Source organism: Bubalus bubalis, chromosome 23, assembly GCF_019923935.1.
Source record: "Bubalus bubalis isolate 160015118507 breed Murrah chromosome 23, NDDB_SH_1, whole genome shotgun sequence".
Taxonomy (NCBI): Eukaryota; Metazoa; Chordata; class Mammalia; order Artiodactyla; family Bovidae; genus Bubalus; species Bubalus bubalis.
In genome coordinates, this window is record NC_059179.1 from 26,110,068 (window position 1) to 26,125,724 (window position 15,657).

At 41.4% G+C, this 15,657-nt stretch overlaps 1 long non-coding RNA gene across 9 annotated transcripts in view; it reads left to right on the plus strand.

Moving 5' to 3' along the window:
• LOC123465304 overlaps window positions 1-15,657 on the plus strand; it is a 410,488-nt gene that overhangs the window by 58,913 nt on the left and 335,918 nt on the right. The window lies entirely within an intron of this gene.

The window sequence follows — 15,657 nt, forward strand, 5'->3', positions numbered from 1 at the left end:
ATGCCTAACATTTCCACTGTTGGAGCTAATGCCTTATGTAAAATTATAGTCATCCAAAGACTTCAATTAAATTGCTCATCTGCACTAGGAATAAATAAAAGTTAAGCCTCCATTTTTTTTCAGGCAAGGATATTGGAGTGGGTTGCCATTGCCTTCTCCAGGGGATCTTCCTTACCCAGGGATTGAATCTGTGTCTCTTGCATTGCAAGTGGATTCTTTACTGTCTGAGCCATCAGGAAGCTCCACAGTAACACACATATGCATAAATCAAAAGATTAATCTACACTAAAGAAGATCCAAGGATCAAAGGAATTCTACATGCAGATTTGGAGGGGAGAAGAGTGAAAGGGTTAGACACCAAAGAGAAACTTCTGAACCTCATGATGTTGCCCAAGGCTGGTTCTGAATTAGAAGTACATTTACTATGTCTCAGAGAAGGCAATGGCATGCCACTCCAGTACTCTTGCCTGGAAAATCCCATGGACGGAGGAGCCTGGAAGGCTGCAGTCCATGGGGTCGCTAAGGGTCGGACACGACTGAGCGACTTCACTTTCACGCATTGGAGAAGGAGATGGCAACCCACTCCAGTGTTCTTGCCTGGAGAATCCCAGGGACGGGGGAGCCTGGTGGGCTGCCGTCTATGGGGTTGCACAGAGTCGGACACGACTGAAGTGATTTAGCAGTAGCAGTTATTATGTCTGAATGATGTAACTAAATAGAAGCTAAACCAATATGACTAACATAAATGGTGTTCTGTGCCTCCTATGTAATATAATCAGTGTGCTCGGCCAGGTGTGTCTCAGAGCTGGAAGACCTGTTGGGTTCCTGAGTCATCTTTGGGCTGGAGAATCTATTGAGAAGTAAAGCTTTGGAGGTTACTAAGAACTGGGACCCTCAATGTTTCAGTATTCAGCAAGTCTGCTTTGCATCTGATATCCTAGCAAAGGTCATAAACAAATAAAAAATTTGAAAGTTGTGAGAGAGGAAATAAAGGGAGAGACAAAAATAGCCCTGAATTTGAGATATAATCTAATTTGGAACAGACAGAGAGTGAGTGAGAAGTGTAAAAAATATCGGGACAGCACCTTAAAATTGCAGAATTCGTCTATGTTTCTTCATTGGATGTTTGAAAGAACCTCAAGAGAAAACTATTGCTATGGCAGAAAACTAGATGCAGAGAAGTCAAATTCATCCAAGACGAACAGCTAGAACATGGAAACCCAAAATACACTTTCCCCTCCTGGGTCTACATCTCATACTTCTGGGGGCTTATGCTTGCTGCTGCATAGGAATGAATAACAGAGAACATTCTCTTATGTAGGTGCTCATTCTGTCATGTGGAACATGGAAAGGACCAGAGTAGTCAAGACTGTCGACCAGGAAAAAGTGAGATTTGAGTTGGCTTGTGTGGAAACTGGGGTCAGAGGATGCGATGGTTGAGAGTGAGGCTTTAAAACTACCCTGCTTGAGTTTTTACCTTCACCACTGCCAATTTGCAGCTGTATGAACTTGGCAGATTAATTAACTTTGTACCTCAGATTTCTCATCTGTAAAGTGTGGCTAAGTACTGTTTGCAAAAATGGCTTAAGATTGGTAAGTGTGTAGATCAGTTTCTGACATTGCACACACTCCAGAAATGATAGCATCATTGCTGATCTCTAAAGAGAGAGGCAACTCCTGAAGGAAAATGTTTGTTTATCCACCCACCCAATTCTATAGTATTTATTGAGAGTTCCTCTGAAGGATTTCCCAAGTGGTGCTAGTGGTAAAGAACCCACCTGCCAATGCAGAAGACATAAGAGATGCAGGTTCTATCCCTTGATCAGGAAGATCCCCTGGAGGAGAGCATGGCAACCCACTCCAGTGCTCTTGCCTGGAGAATCCCATGGACAGAGGAGCCTGGCGGGCTACAGTCCATAGGGTGTCAAACAGTCAGACACAACTGAAGAGACTTAGCATGCATGCACGCATGCACTTGAAGGGCAGAAAAGCACTGTCCATGGTACTTTACTTACTCTAGGTAGGGTTAGGATTGTGTTGCGTGCATGTTCAGTCATGACTGACTCTTTGCGATCCCATGAGCTGTAGCCACACAGCAATACCATAGAATGTGTATTGGTCTCACAATTTGGAAACTGAGGCACAAGATAATTCAAAAACTGGCCTAAGATCAAACAGCTAATAAGTGAAAATTTAGGACTCAAACCCAGGTTGTCTTGTTCCATAAATTGCACCCCCCATCACTAGATTGCCACAGCCAAAGGACCTCTTGGATATGGTACTAGCTCATAATCAGGCTACCTAATATAGTGTGATTTAAATCTTGATTTTAGTCTTTGGTGTTCTAACTAGACTGCTCCCCATCCCTGCCCTCGTGAGTATTCGCTGTAGGACATTCCACTGTCTAGGACTAGGCAGAGCATGGGTGCGCAACGTCATAATGGATAAAGCAAATTTCATTTCTTTAGCAGTCTGAGAGAAGACTCAACTGTCACAAGAGTAAAACCTTGGAATGTCAGGGTGAAAGTGGACTTAGATGATATATAGGCCCTCTTCTTCTTTTAACATGAGAACTAAGTTCCCGATAGGCAAAGGAACTTATTCAAGATTATGTGGCAAGCTAATGATACAAATTTGGTGAGAGCCCATGTTTTGTGACTTGTGTACCAAGACATTTCCCCACAGGGCAGAGTCAGATATCCTAGATACTAGTTTAATCCTTAATCCTAAATTTCACTGTTAAAGAAAAAAGAACTGTATCATCCATCAATTTCACTTCTGGGTATGTATTCAAAAGAATTGAAAGCAAGGTCTCAAAGGGATATTTGTTATATCTATTTTTTATAGCAGTGTTATTTTCAATAACCGAAAGGTAGAAGCAGTGCAAATATCCGTGGATGTGTGATAGAAAAACAAAATGTGGTGTGTACATACAACGGAAGGAAATTCTGACATGTGCTATTATACAACGTGGATGAGCTCTGAAGGTATTATGCTATGCCAAAGAAGTCAGTCACAGAAGGGCAAATATTATATGATTCCATTTATATGAGGTACTTAAAAGTAGTCAAATTCATAGAGACAGAAAGAATTGTGATTGCCAGGGACATGAGTGAAGAGGTAATGGGGAGTTACTGTTTAAAAGATAGAGTTTAAGTTTTGCAAAATGCAAAGTGTTCAGTGGATAGATGTTGGTCAAACTTGCACAACAATGTGGATATACTTAATGCCACAGAACTGTGCATTTAAAAAGGACTGGGAAGGTAACTTTTATGTTACATATGTTTTGCCATAATTTAAAAAAAGAAACATACAAGACTAGGAACTTCAAAAATGTTAAGGCAGCTTAAAGTTAACATGTTTCAAGAGTGGAGCCATAGTCAACAATAAGAATTCTGGCTTTGTCCTGTTATCTTACCTTGATTGCATTCAATTGCATCACAGAAACAAAGATTCTATGTTGAAAGAACTATGAAAAGTAATTCAACATCTGTAGAATACATCTGCCTTTGGTCATCTCTAGCCTGAAAGCTAATATGTTACCTTTTAACAAATATCTACAGGCTTTCAAAGGTAATTTTTTCCATTAACTGGAAGTCACCCCTTCTCTTTTGAAATGCACTCTTGGGAAAAGCGTACAAACAGACATACAAAACCATATTGTCTGTTCAAAACCCTCAAAATGCTACTTAAAGCCTTCTGAATCTTTCCTGAGAAACCAGAAACATTCACAATTACTTGCCCCAGAACAGGGCACTCTCAGCCTGCCCTGTGTCTGCATTAATCTTTTAATTTATTATCGGCATGTTTGCTTAAATAATTACACTGTGTGCTCTCTCAAAGTAGGTACTATCTTTCATGTCTGTATCTCTTGCATTTAGAATATTATACCTCATTGAATTAGTCTTAACAAATTCATTGAGTGACTATATGAAGGAAAATAAATTCTGAGGCTGGGCATTGCATGTCTCCTTAACGTCTGGCACTCACAGTGCTCTAAAAGCTCTTGTCCCTTGAATCAACCCACTCATGTCAGTTGAAATTGTCTCTGACATCTAATAAACCCAGCATCCTGCCCTGGGCTTACTCAGTGCTGCCTTCAAATATGTAAAAATGTCACAAAAGATGGCTTGCTCTTCTGGAAGAGGATGGTTAAGTGCATAATTAAAAATTGATGGAATTTTTTCTTTGATGCAACAGTATTTTGCTGTTTCTCTCTCTGTAGCATATAAATGGAGCTGAACACAGAAAATTGATTGATTCCCAATTGTTGGCATCCTCTTCCCTCCTTTTCTATGCTGGAGGTAACAGAGACCTTGATTTCTATCTCTTCACTTTTGGAACGAACCCTGCAGTTACTGGTTTGCAAGATCTCTGCTAAAGCACAGGCTTATTCTGTACATGAGATGTGAGGTTTCTAGACAAGCATTATGTTATTGACAAGCCTCAAAGAGATGGACAAGCTTCTCAATGGGCAAGGTAGAAAAAGCACAGTTTTCTGTCTAGGTAGCCCTAATTTTTTGCAAATAGGTGTTTTTATAGTTTAAAACTTGTCAATCAAATGATGGAAATGGAAATCCCAATCATATAAAAATGTAGTAAAGGTGGGATCATTTAGGCATAGACGTTGTTATTAAGGGGTTTCCCAGGTGGTAGTAGTGATAAGTCACATTCCTCCTGATTACCACCTATGTTTTCTTCAAGACCAGGTTTTTACCTACCAAATTCTTTTAAAAAATAATATTTTTGGCTCTTGGAATACTCTAAGCTAGGTAGGCAGGGAGATGGAAAATAAGGGGTGGGACCCAATAAATCATTACAATGAAAAAGTAATATTGGGATTAATTGCAGAAGTTGGAACCTGGCCCATGGGATTCCGCCAGTGAGCTTTACATTATTCATTGGCAGCATGGGGTTTCCTTCCTTCCTGCCTGCCTTCCTCCTTTTCCTCCTTCCCTTCCTTCCTTCCTTCCTTTTGCCTTTTCTCTTGATCACATTTTTTTTTTTCCTTTGGTCTATGTGTGTTTTAAATATCCTTCAGGCATGAATTATCCATGTTCATCTCATGCTGTTTGTATAAGAAACTAAATGAAACACACAAAATGATAGAAAAATAGAGTTAGACCTTAAGACTGATAACTCCAAATCTGGACAGATTTTTTTATGACTCCAGAAAATGGATGGAACCCTTTTAAGCCTCATTTTCCTTCCCTGCCAACTGTTGAATTCCATCTTCCTTGCACACATGATGGGTTTTAGTGATAGTCTCCGTCTGAGAACACAGATTCCATGGAAGCTGTGATTGGGTGGCTGTGGCAGAGGAAGGGGCAGCACTTGAAGGTGGGAACCTCAGGAAATGCTTCACAGGGAGACGCGCCGGGGAACTGGGCTTTCTCTGGGGGTGGGGGGTGGGGGGTGGTCAGCTTAACAGAGGTGAAGGTAAGATAGGGGAGCACACTTCAGGCACTGGAAGAGGAACTTAGGACACTGAAAGTAGGCAACCTAGGAGGATGTTTGAGAAAAAGTTTTAAAAAATTCAGAAAAGGATGCTATACATATTTGCATGTCAATTTTTCTTCTCATCTATTAAAAAAAAACCTCACTGTAGCTATGAAAGAATATCAGGCAGCTTAGTTATTAGTTCAATGTATAAGGAGGAAAGGAAGAATGCAATTAAATTGTCAATAGAGTCCTCCCTACATTTGGCCTTTCAATACGTCCCTCCCAGGGCCGCCTCCCTTGGCAGCATTGATTGGGTATTGTTAACCTTTATCTATCTCTTGTTTACGTTTCTCTATTAGAGCCAAACATCAATAGGAAGCTTTTAGAGAGGACAGCTGCAACCAACAAAGAGACATTGGGAAAAGGTCAAAATCTTGAAGATGAGGTTGGCTGTTCTCAGCCAGGCCTGGGAAAACACACTCGGGCTGAGAGAGCAAGGTCAGGGCCCAGGAGTTGGCAGTACTTTCTGGAAGAAGTACTACAGGCAGTATTTATTAAGGCCTTCTCCATCGGGGCAGGTATCAGAAGCAAATGCCGCCTAAAGAAGAGGGCAAGGCAAAGAGGATTCACTGTCATGAATGGATGTGAAGGCAGTGAGAACATTGGATGGGGACTCAGGATTGGGGAGGCGCAGCGGGTGAGCCGTGCCCATCACTGCCTGTTGCTTTACCTCTGCCCACCTTCAGCCCCCACCCAGGCTCTGTTCTGCAAGGCTGGAATGCCAGTTGTCATTTCAAACAGGAGGAAACTAAGGCCACGAGAGATTAGGAGACTCATGTAGGTCCAATGGCAACAATGCTACACTTAGGTTTCTATTTTGAGAACAGACATCTGCATCTGAGAAACACAAGAAACACCTCCCCTTCTGCAAAATCTGGTCCGTGCAGTGTCTCCCCAGAACTATCTTTTCCTTACGCAACTTTTGTTGCTGTTCAGTTGCTAAATCATGTCCAACTCTTTGAGATTTCGTGACCATATGGACTGAAGTACCCCGGGCTTCCCTGTCCTTCACCATCTCCCCGAGTTGGCTCAAACTCGTGTCCATTGAGTCAGTGATGCCATCCAACCATCTCATCCTCTGTCACCCTTTTCTCCTTCTGCCCTCAAATATTCAGCCTTATTAGGGGCAAGAGCATCCCTTTGTTACATGGCCTTTGCTGAGATGTTTGCTGCCATGGGACCATGCCTTTGTTTGCTAAGCCCTCCTGTGTAGCTAACAGCACAGACTTGTCTGTCCAGGGTCTAATCCAGTCAGATAAAGGCAGCTTCTTTACCTACATAGAGGTACAGGAGAATCCCATGTCCAAGCCTTTCCAGTAAAGTCTAGATTTCAATTATCTTGCTCCTGTGTCCCATAAACCCACTACTTGTCAGAAGGCATGGTCTGATTCTGAGTTTGTCTGCATTCATGGTTGCAGTGATGCACTTCCTGGTAGGTGGCCTGGGCCATCAGAGGACATGTGTTTGGTTACTGAAAAAACAAGAAAAAGAAAAATTGATCAAGAAGAGCTTTCCCTCCAACCCTTACCTTATATGGACAAATTTCCAAATACATCTCATAGGTGTATATTTCAAGTAGACAGGGGTGTGCTACAGCTTGGTAACTGGCTTCTTGATCAAAGAAGGAATAAAAGAGACTGCTTATAGGCTTTTTATGAATGTTCTGACTTACAAATTATTTTATCCTTAAATGCCTTGGGGATAGGTGGGGTTATGACTGCTTCATAATCTAGAAAGATACAGCTTATAAATGCTGAACCCTGAAAAGCCACCTTCATATACCCATTTTTTTGGCTAAGGCACTGATTAAAATGCAAATATCTTTAAATGGAAAAATGTAATAAACTGTGCTGGTCATTAGCAATTTAATGCTAATGTGGCTGTGAGATTGCCTCTTCCTTTCCTTACCTAGACAGCCAGCTGCCATTAGATTTCTATTAGGAATAAGACATATATCAGGTCTGATGACTGTGAGGAAGAGAAAGTGAGAGACCAGAAATTCAGCCCTGACTGAGAAGCTCTGTCATGAGCATATTGATAGAGTATCCTGAGACAATATTAGAAGGAAGGACATTCATGTTACTCATGTTTTTATCCAGATTATATTGATGCTAAAAAATGTAGTGGTCTCTCTGTCATCCATCTCTACATTCAATATGGTTTTTTTTTTTAGTATTCTTAGTTACTATGTTGGTCATAATGCATTACTTCATTTAACCTTCACACTAGTTCTATATGGTAAATTTTTAACCTCATTTTTTTTTTTTTAACAAATAAGGACATCCAGGCCCAGGTAGCATCCATAGTTAAAATACACAGAACTTCTATTCTTTAATTACCAGACCCGTACCATGTATCAATGAGATTCCTAAAATTAAAAGGCCAATAAGAGAGAAAGTCTAACTTTGAATTAATGATATACTTGCCTCTAAATGAATACTTGATCCTCTCAATCTCTGCTTTAAAGAGGACAGTGAAAGGGAATTAGAGAAAGGAGAGGAGGCTGAACCAGAAAGAAGAGGGGTCATCTAAGGTCATCATCATTCATTAGTCCTAATGATAATCTTAATGAACAATATGGACAAAGAGGACTTACCACTACTCATCTTGGTGCAGTGTCTCTTAAACAAAGAACACGGCAAGATCACATTTTCAAAATGTTACCGATTCCCTAACCACCCTCCCTCTGGCAAGAGCTTTGCTATTTTCCTTCATTTGGAAAGCTAATTTCCTGACTGGGGATGGTTCCCCTGCTCCTTCATCTTCTCAGCTAAAGGGGCCAGGGGAACTGCCCTTTCAAAGTCCTTGAGATAAGGATTGGAAGGAGATATCATTTCTATCCTTGACACAAAAGACATTGATGCAGTAAAGGGTTCGAAAGTGTTCACCTGCCCCATGGACTACCCCAGACCAGGCACAGGAGGCTCTATATCGAAGAGGTTTTGCTGAGATCTGCCCAGACATCTTAGGGATACAATTTCTCTCTAGATTGTCAAGAATCAAGCGTCCGAAGAACAAATAACGCAGAATTGCTCTAAGAGGATTTGGGAATCGTAAGGGAAGGAAACCTGACCTCCCTTCTCTCTGAACTCAAAGGAAGCCCCATCCTTGTACATAGTCCTGTCTTAATGGCTACTGATGAAGGAAATGGGATCATTAAATCAGTTCTTGCTGACAGAGGTGGGATGGCAATCCCAGTCTTTATGTGACTTACTGGCTAGTTTCTGCTATGTGCTTCCTCCCCAAACCAGCAGTTTGCCAAGGGTGCAGTTTTACAAATCACAAGTAAGTAAACACAAGACTTGCATCCAGGAGGCTGAACAAATGGAGTTTGAGGACGGTGACACAAGTGACTGTGGACTTGCAGAGCTCGGTCCCGCCCTCTTCATCCCAGGCGTAGATCAGGTTCCAGGCAGGAATATGGGGGAAGCTCAGCTCTCATCCCCCCACCCACCTCCCACCCCTGCCTCACTGTTGCTCTATTGTTCTGTACTGCAAAAAGTCATGAAACAGGGCGAGGAAGCTCATTTTCGTCTTCCTTGAGCCTGACAAAATCACCTTGATTGCGAACACATCTAATAATTGTTTTAAATCATAGCAAGTCCGTCTGACAACTGCAAAAGCAATTAAATATCAGGGTTGAGGCATCTTCATGAAATTATGGGAAGCAGCTTTGTGGTACCCCAGGCTGCTGGACATACTTAGGAAGAATGTCATGCTCAGCCTGGTGCTTTCATTAATGATAACACAACAGACAACATCAAATACAATACAGGAGCCTACAAAAAGGGATCAGTGTGCAGGGTCTTGAGGCAAATGGCTAGACAGATATTGTTCTCTTTGATTTCCTGCATACCATCCTTCCCTCTTTATTTCCAAATCCCAAGTCCAATTAACAGAGAGGCAGAGGCAGCTCTTGGGTGTAAATAATGGAAGAGGCAAGAGCAGTGACTAAGGTATACATAGTTACTTTCTGACATCATGTAGAGGTGGGGCTATGTCCACCTGAGATGAGAGAAAACATGCAAAGAGAAAGGGGTTGACTATCGAGAAGATAAACCATGAAAGAAGGCTGCTTGCCTCTGGTTTCTCCTGATCAAACAAAAACATCTTCCTAATGGGATTAATACTAGATTTCTCTCCTAGTGCAGAATTAGAAAACAGGAAGTGTTTCAGGCTAAGTCAATGTTTGCAAAAGTCATGAATATAAACACAATCAGATTCATAATGCATTGAATATATATAGCCCTTTTATTTTGAGATGCTGTATAAAGTCACAGTGTTTCCTTAATCCTTCCCTTCTCTCTTTTGTGAGATGAGGTGATGAGCAGACACAGGGCAGAGAATTGAAGATCAAGCCAATGCAAGTGTCAGAGGAGGAATCATAACTGCCCCCACCTCCATGGCAAAAACAACTAGAAAAGTGGTCATTCTGGGTTTTGCACTTTTGCCCAACATAGGAAGCACTTGCATTCATGCCTCAATATAAATGCATTTGCAGGTATATTTCTCCTGTCCTATCATATTTTCGTCAAACTGTAGAAAATGGAATAAACATATTGCCTTATAAACTATAAAATTCTAGCATTTCATGAATAGGTTCTTAAATATATGCAGTGTTTCTACAATAACCAAGGAAAATAATCCCTAAGTATTTCTTGCCATAGGACAATGACAAATATACACCTTTCAAAGCTTGGAGGCTTTCTTCCTACCACTTCCTAAACTAATGTATTTAAACAGCTGTTTAAAAAATTGGAACTGGTATATCCTGAGAGTCAAGATAAAAAGAGATAGGATTACTTGACACAAGGGAAAGAAAGATCGGAGAAATGGTATAGTGTAGATCTTATGCAGAAAAAGATCTTACAGAATTAAAAGTAATCAGGAATCCTTTATCCTAAAGGGAGAAGAAGAAAGATTTTTTCCATAGCTGTACAAAAGACTCAAATAGCAATGAGTTTTACCACTGTGGTTATTAACATTAAGACTGTCCATTTTGTCCATCACCATTGAGACATCCTGAAGTTCGAACCACCACCATCGCTCTCCTGGATTGCATTAACCTGATAACTGGCCACTAGATTTTCAATTTTTTCCTTTTCCAAGTCAGTTCAGTTGCTCAGTCATGTCTGACCCTTTGCAACCCCATGGACTGTAGCACGCCAGGCTTCCCTGTCCCTCACCAACTCCCAGAGCTTGCTCAAACTCATGTCCGTTGAATTGGTGATAAATAGCAAATGGAATTGTCTTTTGAAAACACAGTTCTAATGATTTTCTTTTTCTTAAAATCCTTTAAGTATTCAATTATTTTCAGTGCTTGGGCCAACTTGTTGAGTTACAAACAGCCTGTAAGATCTAATCTGTGCCAGCATCCTCTCCATCCAAACCTAGCACTTTCCTCTGCCCTTCTTCTCTGTGCTCTAATCAGATTGTGTTCAGTTCCTCAAGTATATCATGAACCTTCCTTTTTCAACTGCTTTTCATATGTTGTTCCTTCTTCATATAATTCTCTCCTATTTTTCAACTGACCCACTGCTGCTTATCCTTCATAATCCAGATAGACTTGATATTCCCATCATATGCTCCCATTATATTCTTCCATAGTATCCTGCCTTTATCTTGTCTAACATTTTTCATACTTGTAATTACCTGTCCAATTATGTAGAAGTGACTTGAGGGCATAATTGTCTTATTTGCCCCTATATAGCCTTAGAATTTTGGTTGGTGTCTTGTCTCAGAATATTATTTTAATCATTATTTAATGAATCAAAAGGTGAGTTTAGTTGTTGCCCAATAAATATTTGTGAAATGAGTGAATGGATTAAAAAGTGAGATTAGCAGAGAGAATCATAAAAAATCAGATCAATTGGATATCCTCCAAATATGTGAACTTGAGGTCATTCTATCTAGTTCTCAGTCATATATTTCTATCCCAAATTCTGCAGATGGGGTTCAATGTGGGATGATTACTGGGTATAATACATAATTGAAAAATAAATTTGCAGTAAAGCTACATTTGCATCCAAGTACTGCATTTCAGACTCTTTTGTTGACTATGATGGCTACTCCATTTGTACTAAAGGATTCCTGCCCACAGTAGCAGATATAATGGTCATCTGAGTTAAATTCACCCATCCCAGTCCATCATAGTTTACTGATTCCTAGAATGTCAATGTTCACTCTTGCCATCTCTTGTTTGACCACTTCCAATTTGCCTTGATTCATGGACCTAACATTCCAGGTTTCTATGCAATATTGCTCTTTACAGCATCAGACTTTGCTTCTACCACCAGTCACATCCACAACTGGATATTGTTCTTGCTTTGGCTCCATCTTTTCATTCTTTCTGGAGTTATTTCTCCACTGATCTCCTGTAGCATATGGGCACCTACTGACCTGGGGAGTTCCACTTTCAGTATCCTATCATTTTGCCTTTTCATACTGTTCATGGGGTTCTCAAGGCAAGAATACTAAAGTGGTTTGCCATTCCCTTCTCCAGTGGACCACATTCTGTCAGACCTCTCCACCATGACCCATCCGTCTTGGGTGGCCCCACACAGCATGGCTTAGTTTCACTGAGTTAGACAAGGCTGTGGTCCATGTGATCAGATTGGCTAGTTTTCTGTGATTATGGTTTCAGTGTGTCTGCCCTCTGACGCCCTCTCGCAACACCTACCATCTTACTTGGGTTTCTCTTACCTTGGAGGTGGGGTATCTCTTCACGGCTGCTCCAGCAAAGCGCAGCCGCTGCTACTTACCTTGGACGATGTTGCCCCTCCTGACCTTGAACGTGGAGAAGCTCCTCTCAGCCCTCCTGCACCCGAGCAGCTGCCGCTCCTCTGACGTGGAGTTGATCCTCTCGGCCGGCGCCCCTGACCTCAGGTGTGGGATAGCTACTCACAGCCGCCGCCCCTGACCTTGGACATGGGGTAGCTCCTCTCCGCTGCCCTTCTGCACGGTCCATCACAGCTGGCGTGCTTCTGCATGGACGGTTGTGCAGAAGAGTCTGACATGCAGTACTTGAATGCAATCTCAAAAATGACAGAATTATCTCTGTTCATTTCCAAGGCAAACCATTCAATATCCCAGTGATCCAAGCCTATGCCCCAACCAGTAGCACTGAAGAAACTGAAGTTGAACGGTAATATGAAGACCTACAAGACCTTTTAGAACTAACACCTAAAAAAGGTATCCTTTTCATTATAGGGGACTGGAATACAAAAGTAGGAAGTCAAGAAGCACCTGGAGTAACAGGCAAATGTGGCCTTGGAATATGGAATGAAGCAGGGCAAAGGCTAATAGAATTTTGCCAAGAGAACACACTGGTCATAGCAAACACCCTCTTCCAACAATACAAGAGAAGACTCTACACATGGGCATCACCAGATGGTCAACACCGAAATCAGATTGATTATATTCTCTGCAGCCAAAGATGGAGAAGCTCTATACAGTCAGCAAAAACAAGACTGGGAGCTGACTGGCTCAGATCATGAACTCCTTATTGCCAAATTCAGACTTAAATTGAAGAAACTGGGGAAAACCACTAGACCATTCAGGTATGACCTAAATCAAATCCCTTATGATTATACAGTGGAAGTGAGAAATAGATTTAAGGGACTAGATCTGATAGAGTGCCTGATGAACTATGGACGGAGGTTCGTGATATTGTACAGGAGACAGGGATCAAGACCATCCCCATGGAAAAGGAAAAAAGCAAAATTGTTGTCTGAGGAGGCCTTAAAATAGCTGTGAAAAGAAGAGAAGCGAAAAGCAAAGAAAAGGAAAGATACAAGCATCTGAATGCAGAGATCCAAAGAATAGCAAGGAGAGAGAAGAAAGCCTTCCTCGGTGATCAATGCAAGGAAATAGAGGAAAACAACAGAATGGGAAAGCCTAGAGATCTCTTCAAGAAAATTAGAGATACCAAGGGAACTTTGAATTTCATGCAAAGATGGGCTCGATAAAGGAAGAAATGGTATGGACCTAACAGAAGCAGAAGATATTAAGAAGAGGTGGCAAGAATACACAGAAGAACTGTACAAAAAAGATCTTCATGACCCAGATAATCACCATGGTGTGATCACTCACCTAGAGCCAGACATCCTGGAACGTGAAGTCAAGTGGGCCTTAAAAAGCATTACTATGAATAAAGCTAGTGGAGGTGATGGAATTCCAGTTGAGCTATTTCAAATCCTAAAAGATGATGCTGTGAAAGTGCTGCACTCAACATGCCAGCAAATTTGTAAAACTTAGCAGTGGACACAGGACTGATAAAGGTCAGTTTTCATTCCAATCCCAAAGAAAGGCAATGCCAAAGAATGTTCAAACTACCGCACATTTGCACTCATCTCACACTCTAGTAAAGGAATGCTCAAATTCTCCAAGCCAGGCTTCAACAATACGTGAACCATGAACTTCCTGAAGTTCAAGCTGGTTTTAGAAAAGGCAGAGGAACCAGAGATCAAATTGCTGCTGAATCATGAAAAAAGCAAGACAGTTCTAGAAAAACATCTATTTTTGCTTTATTGACTATACCAAAGCCTTTGACTGTGTGGATCACAATAAACTGTGGATTTTTCTGAAAGACATGGGAATACCAGACCACCTGACCTGCCTCTTGAGAAAGCTATATGCAGGTCAGGAAGCAACAGTTAGAACTGGACATGGAACAACAGACTGGTTCCAAATAGGAAAAGGAGTATATTAAGGCTGTATATTGTCACCCTGCTTATTTAACTTCTATGCAGAGTACATCATGAGAAACACTGGGCTAGAAGAAGCACAAACTGGAATCAAGACTGCTAGGAGAAATATCAATAACCTCAGATATGCAGATGACACCACCCTTATGGCAGAAAGTGAAGAGGAACTCAAAAGCCTCTTGATGAAAGTGAAAGAGGAGAGTGAAAAAGTTGGCTTAAAGCTCAACATGCAGAAAACTAAGATCATGGTGTCTGGTCCCATCACTTCATGGGAAATAGATGGGGAAAAGTGGGAACAGTGTCAGACTTTAGTTTTGGGGCCTCCAAAATCACTGCAGATGATGATTGCAGCCATGAAATTAAAAGATGCTTATGCCTTAGAAGGAAAGTTATGACCAATTGAGATAGCAAATTAAAAAGCAGAGACATTACTTTGCCAACTAAGGTACATCTAGTCAAGGCTATGGTTTTTCCAGTGGTCATGTATGGATGTGAGAGTTGGACTGTGAAGAAATCTGATTGCCAAAGAATTGATGCTTTTGAACTGTGGTACTGGAGAAGACTCTTGCAAGTCCCTTGGACTGCAAGATCTAAACAGTCCATTCTAAAGGAGACCAGTCCTTGATGTTGATTGCAAGGACTGATGCTGCGGCTGAAGCTCCAATTCTTTGGCCACCTCATGCAAAGAGTTGACTCATTGGAAAAGACTCTGATGCTGGGAGGGATTGGGTGCAGGAGGAGAAGGGGACAACAGAGGATGAGATGGCTGGATGGCATCACCAACTTGATGCACGTGAGTTTGGGTAAACTCTGGGAGGTGGTGATGGACAGGGAGGCCTGGTGTGCTGCGATTCATGGGGTCACAGAGTCGGACGTGACTGAGCGACTGATCTGAACTGAAAGCTACATTAATTTCAAATTAGCTAGTTCAAATTTTGTGTTGATCTCAGCCTTTTCACCATTTGTAAAAGGAAAGTTTCCTGGAGGGTTTCATGGACAGTATCCCACGAGACAACTCTGTCTGTGGAATTTTCCAAGCAAGAATACTGGTGTAGGTTGCCATTTCCTTCTCCAGGGGATCTTCCCAACCCAGGTATCAAATCTGAGTCCCCTGTGTCTCCTGCATTGCAGGTGGGTTCTTTACTGCTGAGCCACTGGGGAATCCCGAGTTTCATTAATCAGGCCCTTTAATAAACTGCTGTTGGGAGTTTGGATTAGGGATATCAACAGCATTAAAGAAGTGGAACCTGATAACCCTATTTTGAGGAAGCTTTCCTAGTAAATATCATAATAATAAAAATGTGAATAAAGATTTTCACATTATTGTGCTCAGTGTAACCATTTTTACAATGACAAAAATGTTGAAACCACTGAAATGTCAAAGAATAGTGGGTTGTTTGAGTAAATTATGGCACATCCACACTGTGACTCTCAATAAAATAATGTGTTT